Source organism: Nycticebus coucang, chromosome 6 (genome assembly GCF_027406575.1).
Source record: "Nycticebus coucang isolate mNycCou1 chromosome 6, mNycCou1.pri, whole genome shotgun sequence".
NCBI lineage: Eukaryota > Metazoa > Chordata > Mammalia > Primates > Lorisidae > Nycticebus > Nycticebus coucang.
The window spans coordinates 116,011,379-116,019,955 of NC_069785.1; the positions used below are offsets into that span (position 1 = coordinate 116,011,379).

The following is an 8,577-nucleotide window of genomic DNA, read 5'->3' on the forward strand; positions in this document are numbered from 1 at the left end:
AGATAGCTGGGCCTCCAGAAGGGAAGTCCACCGGCTCACAGAGCTGCAAGGAAAGGGTGTGGCAGCCCTGGGGCTAGAGGTTGGGTACGTAGAGAGGAGCCAGAGGCCCAGAGTTTAGAAATACAGGGGGCTGTGGCAGCTCCTTTGTTGTTAAGGTCCAGGATACTTTTCATTCTGGGAAACTTAGGATTTCTTTAGCTAAGGGAGAAGGGCTTGGAGCATATAGGGTGGGGAAAGTTGGGGTACTACTGATGGTAGAGCCCAGTTGGGGAAATGGGGTTGCATAGATTGGGTCTACAAGTCTACAGGGCTTCACCAGCTCCTTTCTTGGCTCCTGGACATAATAGAATCTCCCTCTTTCTCTTCTTTATTTTTTTTTTTTGTTACATTATTACATTCAATGCTACATAGTCATCCCTCTCACTTAGGGTCCCCTAAAATACACACCTCAGACCTTAGGGGACTCTGGCTTTCTAAGCTCAGGTCAAAAGAAAACCAGATAGGAAAAGCTGTTAGTCATACAACAGAATGGAGTAAGTTGGGCACTTCCGGTAGACCCGGAGCATGCCTTGGTTATAGCTCAACATCCAGGCCTCCTCCCAGCACAGCCTGGAACTCACAGAAGGTGCAGCGTAGTGTGACCATTGAAAGCACATGCTTTGGGGTCAGAGCCCCTGAGTTTGCATTCTGGCTCCACCACTTATTCTGTGAACATTAGAGAGCAATTTGACTTCTCTAAACCTCATTTGTTCGTACGTAGCAAAGAGATAATAATGGTCCTTACTAAGCCTACCTAAGATACTGTGTAGGCCTAGTATAGTGCCTGACCAGATCAATAAGTAATAGACATTCTTCACATTTTTATTACCATTGTTACCCTTCAGATCAGGAGCCACACTGGGCCTGGGCCTGTAGTGAATTCTCTTAGAGTAAATCATGCCTAGCTAATTTTTCTATTTTTTTCATAGAGATGGAATCTCAGTATATTGTTCAGGCTGGTTTCGAACTCCTGGCCTCAAGTGATCCTCCCACTTTAGCCACCTAAAATGGTGGATGTGAGCTACAGCGCTCAGCCTCTTTGAGAAGATTTTTGAGGAAGCCAGGGCCCCCAGCTCTTCTCAGTGCTCCCATAGGGTACTGAGGATGTCTGTGTGTACCCAGTTTGCTGGGTTTCCCTTAACCTTGAGGGGACTCAGCACCCAGGACAGACTCAGGGTGAACCTGGTGTTTTGGAGGGAGTCTGATGGCTCCAACACTCCTCTATGTCCCCGGGTCCCCAACAGTTTCTTTATACACACACACACACAAAGAGATCAAATACAAAGACCTCCCTTGTCAAAGTTTTATCTCTGCTTAAAGGACTAAAAATAATGTTAACCAGAAGTTCTGACGAGGCTTCTGCCAGTCACGGCTTCACATGGCTGCGTCTGCTTCTCTCCCTCTTCCTGTCCTCTCTTTGCTGATCTGGACTCAGCCGGGTGTTCTTGTCACAAGTCATCACCTAGGTGGGCTCCACTCAGTGTGAAACAAACAGTTCATCGGAAGGCAACACACAGTCCCTGTGGGGTGGGCACAGCCCTCCTCAAGCTCATGTCTTCTCACAAGTGGGCGCTTTCAGTTCCATCTTGCAAAAGCCAGACAGAAAAGAATCTTAATCTGACTCTGAGAGCTCGGGTGCATGAGCTGCCTCTCTTTTCCGGATACCTGTAACAACCCCTTCCTAGCACTGTCCAGAGCTGACCATTCAGCTTGAAGATTTGTTTTCAAACACCTTGCATGTTTGTTATGTTTTGAACTTCGGTTTTAGATCAGTTTGGGTGTTCTCCAGAGGAGAGCCACGCTGCTTTAGCATTTAACCATTCATTTTTGCCCCCACGTTCCGCCCCTCCCCCCCCCACCCCCAGCATCTCCTATCCCTGCTGCGCCAGCTGAGGGTTTGTGCATCTGGAGTGTTTTCATGCTCTTGGGCCATGGGGCATATTTTATAAACATAGGTCAGTTTACACTGCCTGGGAACTTAGGGGATTTCCTCTCTGGGGGAGACAGCTGTGAGGAGATTGACCAACCTTTGCTTTGTGGAGAGTCAGAGTTTCCTCTGATCATCTGCGAGGGGCAGCTGCACTGGCTGGGTTCCTGGGGTTACGCCTGAGGATTCTCCCAGAAATCTGAGCCGAGAAGGGAAGCTCATTATGCTCTCCCCACTCAATTCCAGTTTAAATGCTCACAAGCAACTTTGCATGCTACAAAACCCCGTATCTGTGCACCTTCAGCCCACCACCTGAGTGCTGTGGGCTTCTGAGGTCACAGAATCATGGAATCAGGAAGCTGGAAGGGACTTCAAGGGAGTCACTCACCCAACACACCAGAGGAGCAGCCACTATGGGCGGGACACTGTGCTGGACTCCATGGGTGGAGCACGGTGAGCAAAACCCAGCCCTGTCCTCAAAGAACTGGCAGGCTTGGGCTCTGCTGCCATCTCCACAAAGCCTTCTGGGACCCTATCAGGTAGACTCAGTTTGTCCTCCTTTGTGTCCCCGTGGTCCTCGTGACACCTACCAGGCTGCAGTGAAACAGTCTTCATATCTTTCCTCCCTCTGGCATGTACGCTCCTGGAGGGCAGGCCGGCCATGCTGGGTGACACTGAGGTTCTTCAGCTTCTCTCAGGAGGTTCTCATAGAGGGGAGATAAACTATCAAGAGGAATGCTGTATATTAGCCACTGGGGTAACCACCAAAACAAAGATGAGGTTGGTAGCTGCCTGAAGCAGAGAGAAAACAGAAAGAGGCCACCAATCTTCAGAGCTCACAAGGAGGGGGGCCTCTAATATACTGTTTTCTTGGCCCTTCCGCAAACCCCCTCTATGTCTAGAGGAGGTTATTTGACTTTGATAGGGCTACAAAAACAAAGCACCATTGACTGGGTGGCTTAAATGATAGAAATTCACTTCCTTCACATGTGTGGGGGCTGGAAGGCCAAGATGAAGATGCTGGCAGCATCGCCTTCTTCGGAGGGCCTCTCTCCTTGGCTTGCAGATGACCACTTCTCCTCTTGTCCCTGACTCGTCTTCCAAGGACACTAACATATTGGATTAGGGCCCACCCAGATGACCTCATTTTACCTTAATTACCTCTTTGAAGACCCTGAATCAAAACACAGTCACATTCTGAAGGCCTGGAGGTTATCAACATATACATTTGAAGTGGGGGACACCATTCAGCCTGAAACAGAAGTCAACACTGGTACTCACGGAAATGCCAGTGAATTCCTGATAAAAGCCGCAGCCAATCAGTCCAGGAGCTAAGAAATAGGTCTGTAACTGCCTCCCTTCTCAGCTGACTTGCAACCCTGGAGATTCAAGCTTCAACCAGCACTGGGTGACCACACTCAACTCTATTTTGCCGGTGCCACCTGCTGAATGTGCCCTCTTGCCCCTTCCTCTCCCCAAAGCATTGGTAATACCCGAGGTTTCTATATCTCAGCCAAAGGCAGGAGAAAGTGTCCACGTGGAGGAAATAAAGAACCATGTCTCCCTTGGGACTAGAATGGAAAATTACATCAATGGAGGAAATTTCCAAGGAGAACTTCTGGCCTGCTTCCCAAGCTCATACACAGAACACAGAAAAAAGATCCAAATGCCCTGGCAAGATGGAGGAGAGCCAAGCCACCGACAAGCACCAGCAGTGGATTTCTGACTGCCAGCCAGAGCCACGGTCTCCAGACAGGAACCAACACAGAGCACAGCGAGCGCCTGGCAGTGAGATGGCCTCCCCAGCCACACAGCTCTTGGCGTTGGCTTGTGCAGGGTCATGAGTCTTCAGCAACCACAGTTCCCAGGGTTGTTCTTCACTATTGCGTGCCAGCTGGCTAAGCACCACACTGGAAGAGAGTACAGGATATGAGCTTCCAGGTGAACTGACTCATTGTAACCAGACTTGGCTTAGCTTGGCTGCACAATGCCAAGGCAGCAGGGTCTCCTGGATGTTGCTGACTCAGCACGAGGGAGCCCAAGGACAGACAGGTGAGGGAGTGGCTGGGGGTGGAGCATGCCCACAACAAACAACTGGCATGTCCTACATGCTCAGAGCCCAGCCCTCAACCTACACTCCAGTTCTCTAGGAAAAGGGGAGTTTGCGGGCAGCTTTCTCAGCTGCTCCTGAGCCCAGGTGTCAAGGTGCAGAGTCCTGGGGGACTTGCACAGACTAATTCTCCAGGAGATATTAAAGTTTGCTCCCAAACCATCCCTAGCAGTCCAAATGATCTGCTCCTCAGTCTCATCCTGCAATTACATCTTTGGCAGAGTAGACCAAGCTGGGAATCCTAGCTTTGGAGCTGTAACTCAGGAGAGGATAGCCAAAACCCCTCCCTGGATGGGGGAGCATCCTGGGCCTTGCCCAGAGAAAGCCACATTGTCCCACAAAGACCAGAAAGTTAAGGATCTAAGGATCAGGAGGGAAAAGGCAGTGGGCACTGTAAGGAGCGGACTGGACCCTGCCTTAGCAGAAACTCTTTGGGAGAGATAAAACAGGAGGAGTCGAGACTGTGGTCATCTCACAAGAGTTAAGCTTCAAAAAGTCACAAGAGCTATATGTAAAACTACTTAGCCCATCCGGGGTTCTCCCCTGCAATACATATGAACAAGAAACAGCATCTACCCACACTATTTGAAACAGGAGTCTGTCTAGTGGAAGGCCAGAGGGATTCCAGTGGCAACTTGGTGCCCCCATTCATTTACTCACTCATTCAGCACATTTTTGTTGAGTACATAATTTGTGCTGGGAACTATGCTGGATGATGAGCAAGATGAAAGATAAACTCACAGGTCCCACCTCGGTGAAGCTTACATTCTAACTGAGAAAAGAAAAGATAATTAATTATACAATTCAAAGTACTTATAACTGTGACAAGTGCAACCAGGGGCTGTGAGAGTAGCTGGTGAAACACAATCTGGGTGTCTGGGTGGTTGGGGAAGGTGTCCTTGGGGAAGTGACACTTAGCCTGGGCCCTGAAAGATGAGTGGGAATTACTAGAAAGAAGGATGGGAGAGGGTTGAGCAAGAACATGCTTGGAAAATGGAGCAACATATGCAAAGCCCTTGAGGTTGGAAAGAGCACGAGAGACTCAGGGAACCAAGGTCCCCAGTGACTAGAGTCCAGAGAGTGGTGGGGAATGGGCCCCCGAAGAACATAGATCCCAAGGAGGGCACATGATGCTGAGCTTTGTCAACGTTCTAAATGGCTTTGGTCTTTTTCTAAGAGCAGTGAGGAGCCACAGCAGGACTTGGAGAAGGATGACATGTCATAACCAGATACGCTGACCTGAGTATTCAGCCCTCCCTTTTACCTAATGTTGCCTCAATATAGACAGAGAGACTTAGCCTTGCGTTTGAGTCCATCATGAGCTGAAAACTCTGAACTGGAAAACTTAAGAGAGTTACTGTGCTTCTAGCAAGCAGAGCTAGCTAACTGATTTATAAAGATAAAGTTTAGATTTAGACACATATTTGCAGAAGGTCAGGACATCCCTGTGGACTCGCGTGGGGCTGTACAATAACTGTTCTCTGCACCACAGAGGGCCCAGACCACCCAGATGGCAGGAAAGAGAAAGTGAAGCTGCCTTCCCCAGCAATACTATAAAGTGAGGCTTACAAAGGAGGGAAGCAGGGTGGGTCACAGCAATTTTTCATGAGATCCTTGGGACCAACCTTATGGGACTTAAACGACCCCAGAAGCTGCAGAGGGAGAGAGACTCTCTCCATCTCTGAAATTCAGTTCACCACCAATTTTATCACAAACAGAAAAATGGTCCCTTCCCTATTCACTCAGAGGGAGTCTCTAATTTTTCATTCCAAGAGGATTCCCCTAAACTCCTTCCAGCCGCACAGTGGACCTCTTCTTGGACCTCAAGGTGGAAGGATACAGGGAAGGTTCTTCTCGACACAGAGACCTTCCAGGAAAAGCTGCAGTGAATCCTTCCTCCGTCTTTGAACCAACTATGCTCCCAGACATCCCAATCCCAATCTCAATCCCAACTTCAATATTCCAGGCACAAAGAAGGATCTCAGAAGTCCCCAGTAACGGCAGGATAGTTCTGAACAAAACCACACTGACCTACTTCTGCTAGATTCCTCCCCACTGAGAAATAACTCCTGGGCCTGCCCTAACATTTCAAATTTAAAAAATAAATAAAGGCGCTATATTAATGTGCTCCTGGGCTCGGCCTCTAAGACCTCTCACCTCCCCAGCCACCCCACTCCAGTGCCTAGACTGAGTCCACACAGAATGTCATCGCACGTATGTAAGAATGACAACAATCCTAACGTCCTGACCTGGGGCAGCATCTAGTGTGCCCCAGAGATGGGGGAGAAGTGACTCTGCAGTCGCCGAACAGAAGCAAAAAGCAAGCTCCACGGAACAGAAGACCTGCTCACCCCACCCCGCCCTGCCAAGAGTCCTGGAAATGCACACGTGGCGCCCACACGTATCTGTCACCCGAATGCTCACACGCCACTGAGCAAGGACTGGAGTGGAAGGACGTTTCCTTTACCTTACCCTCCCCTCCTCCCCGTCTGGGCCTGGGGCTCGAGAGCATGGAAGGAGTCAACCCGAGTCAGGAAGGGCCAGTGGCTGCGTGGAGACCGCCCATGTAGACTCTCCTGCCCCTGGGTACAGCACAGCGGCCAGGGACAGGTCGGGGCGCCTGGTCACACACACAGCACAGGTTCAGGACTCCAAGTTCTGTCTTGCCTGCCCGCGCCCCCAACTGCAGCCAGTGCCCCACACGCAGCGCCGGGCGGGGACGTGGGTGGGGGGGTGACTCTGCATCCTGCGTCCCAGTGAGCAGGTGCTGCTGCAGCTTCGGGCTAATTGAAGGGGCTTCCCTCTGTCCTCGCCCCGGCCTGGCTCCACTCCCTGTCAGGACTTGGGGACGTTTCCTCTACGTGCTCAGCCTGAGTACCCTGGCAAACCCCGAGCTCCAGGCTGGTAGGTTTCCGCGGCTTTTCCAGCTAGGCCCCTACAGCCAAGGACTCATCAGCTGCTGTTCAGCTCACACCTCAGGTCCTGCTCTGCTGCAGAGGAGAGCCTCCCACTGGCCGCTCCTAAGCCCCTCCTCGGCCCTCCGCAGACCCTCCGCCCAGACCGCGAGAGGGGCGGCCACAGTGACAGAGCTCCCCCTACCGGCAGCTCCCCCTACCGACAGGTGGGCTGAGGAGCCCCTCCCTGGTCAGTGGTCCGTGAATCGAGGTCCTGGGAACACCTTCCAGCTCCCCTCAATCTGCCGCTCCCAAATAAGAATCAAAATACCATGACTGCCTAGACAACACAGAACTTGAAATGACATCCAGGATATCCTTAACCCAGAGGTGGGCCAGACCGATGGCACGTGTTCTAGGGTCCCCACTGCCCCACACTCAAAGAATCCAGCCTGTCATGCATTTCAATTCAGTGCCCGCGCTGACCGCCTCCCAGAGAGCTGCCTTACCTCTGCGGGAAGGAGTTCTTAGACACTTTGCTAGACACTTAGACTGTTCAGGCCGGTAAACATAAGCTGACAACATCCAACGGACCTGTTGGTAACAATGACAATAAATAATAATTATAATATACTTGGTTCTCAAAGTACTATGACATTCATTAACAACACCATGCCCATAAAGCACAGGTGACCATCAGAAGAGGAAACTGAGGAACAGAGAGATAAGGTGCTGTGCCAGGACGAAAGCCCAGCTGCTTCCACATAAATGCCACCTTCATAAGGCATTATGAGCTGAGAATCATAAGGAGAAAGGTCACTGGAACCAGGAAGTCTCACAGACCTGAGCTTTTCACACAAAAGAGGAAGCCAACAAAGCCAGCCCGTCTGTCCCCAGGTGCTGTGTCAACACAGAGACCCTCCCCAGATCATCACAGCCTTAGAATCACAGAGGAGCCGAAAGCTCCATGGAGAGACAGAATAAGGGCTGAGCCTCTCCTGTCCCACCCAGCAAACACATTCTTTGGAAGAGTCCAGAAGAGCACTTAGCTGGCACTAGAGGCCCCCGTGGCTTCCTGTCTAGGGCAGCTCCCATCCACAGCCCAAGTATATACAAACCAGTGCCAGGGATACTGGCTGCTACCCAAGATGACTATGCTCAATTTGGGAACTAACAAGGGCAAAAGAAGCACAGAAATTGACCTGGGTTCTAGAGCCTGGGTGCATTCTGCAATGTTGGTGCCATTGTCCAAAAACCAGAGAATTAAGAAGAACGCATGGCAGTGAGCCAATGAGTGAATGGAGGGTATGCTCAGAGTCTTGCTCTGCAACTTGGTATGGGATTCACCACAATGTAATTTTTGTGTTAACAAATGCTGGTCTGTTCACATTTACTGGAGTTGTTCAGTCATCCCAGCAGCAGCTTCATAAAGGAAGGCTAATTGGGATCAAAGCCATTCGTCATCATTAAAGCTGTAAAATTACATGGTTATTAATAAACTAGGCCTGTAGATAAAAAATTTACCACTTAGTTATTCATTTATTAGTTCAATAAAATGTACCAAGTACCTTCCCAAAGGAGACACTGAATTGGTTGCTTTAAAAGAT

General features: G+C 50.2%; 1 long non-coding RNA gene across 3 annotated transcripts; it reads right to left on the reverse strand.

Moving 5' to 3' along the window:
• Positions 1 to 1,167: 1,167 nt before the first annotated feature.
• Positions 1,168 to 7,720, reverse strand: LOC128589137 (uncharacterized). 3 transcript variants are annotated; one of them, XR_008380851.1, is made up of 4 exons: positions 7,480 to 7,720; positions 2,557 to 4,848; positions 2,067 to 2,165; positions 1,168 to 1,624 (listed from the first exon to the last, which is right to left on the reverse strand). It is a non-coding gene; the product is annotated as an uncharacterized LOC128589137 (long non-coding RNA). The 3 variants fall into 3 exon arrangements; XR_008380850.1 differs by lacking the exon at positions 7,480 to 7,720 and having other exon boundaries at positions 1,171 to 1,624; positions 2,557 to 3,876; positions 4,737 to 7,446; XR_008380849.1 differs by lacking the exon at positions 7,480 to 7,720 and having other exon boundaries at positions 1,169 to 1,624; positions 2,557 to 7,446.
• Positions 7,721 to 8,577: the final 857 nt, after the last annotated feature.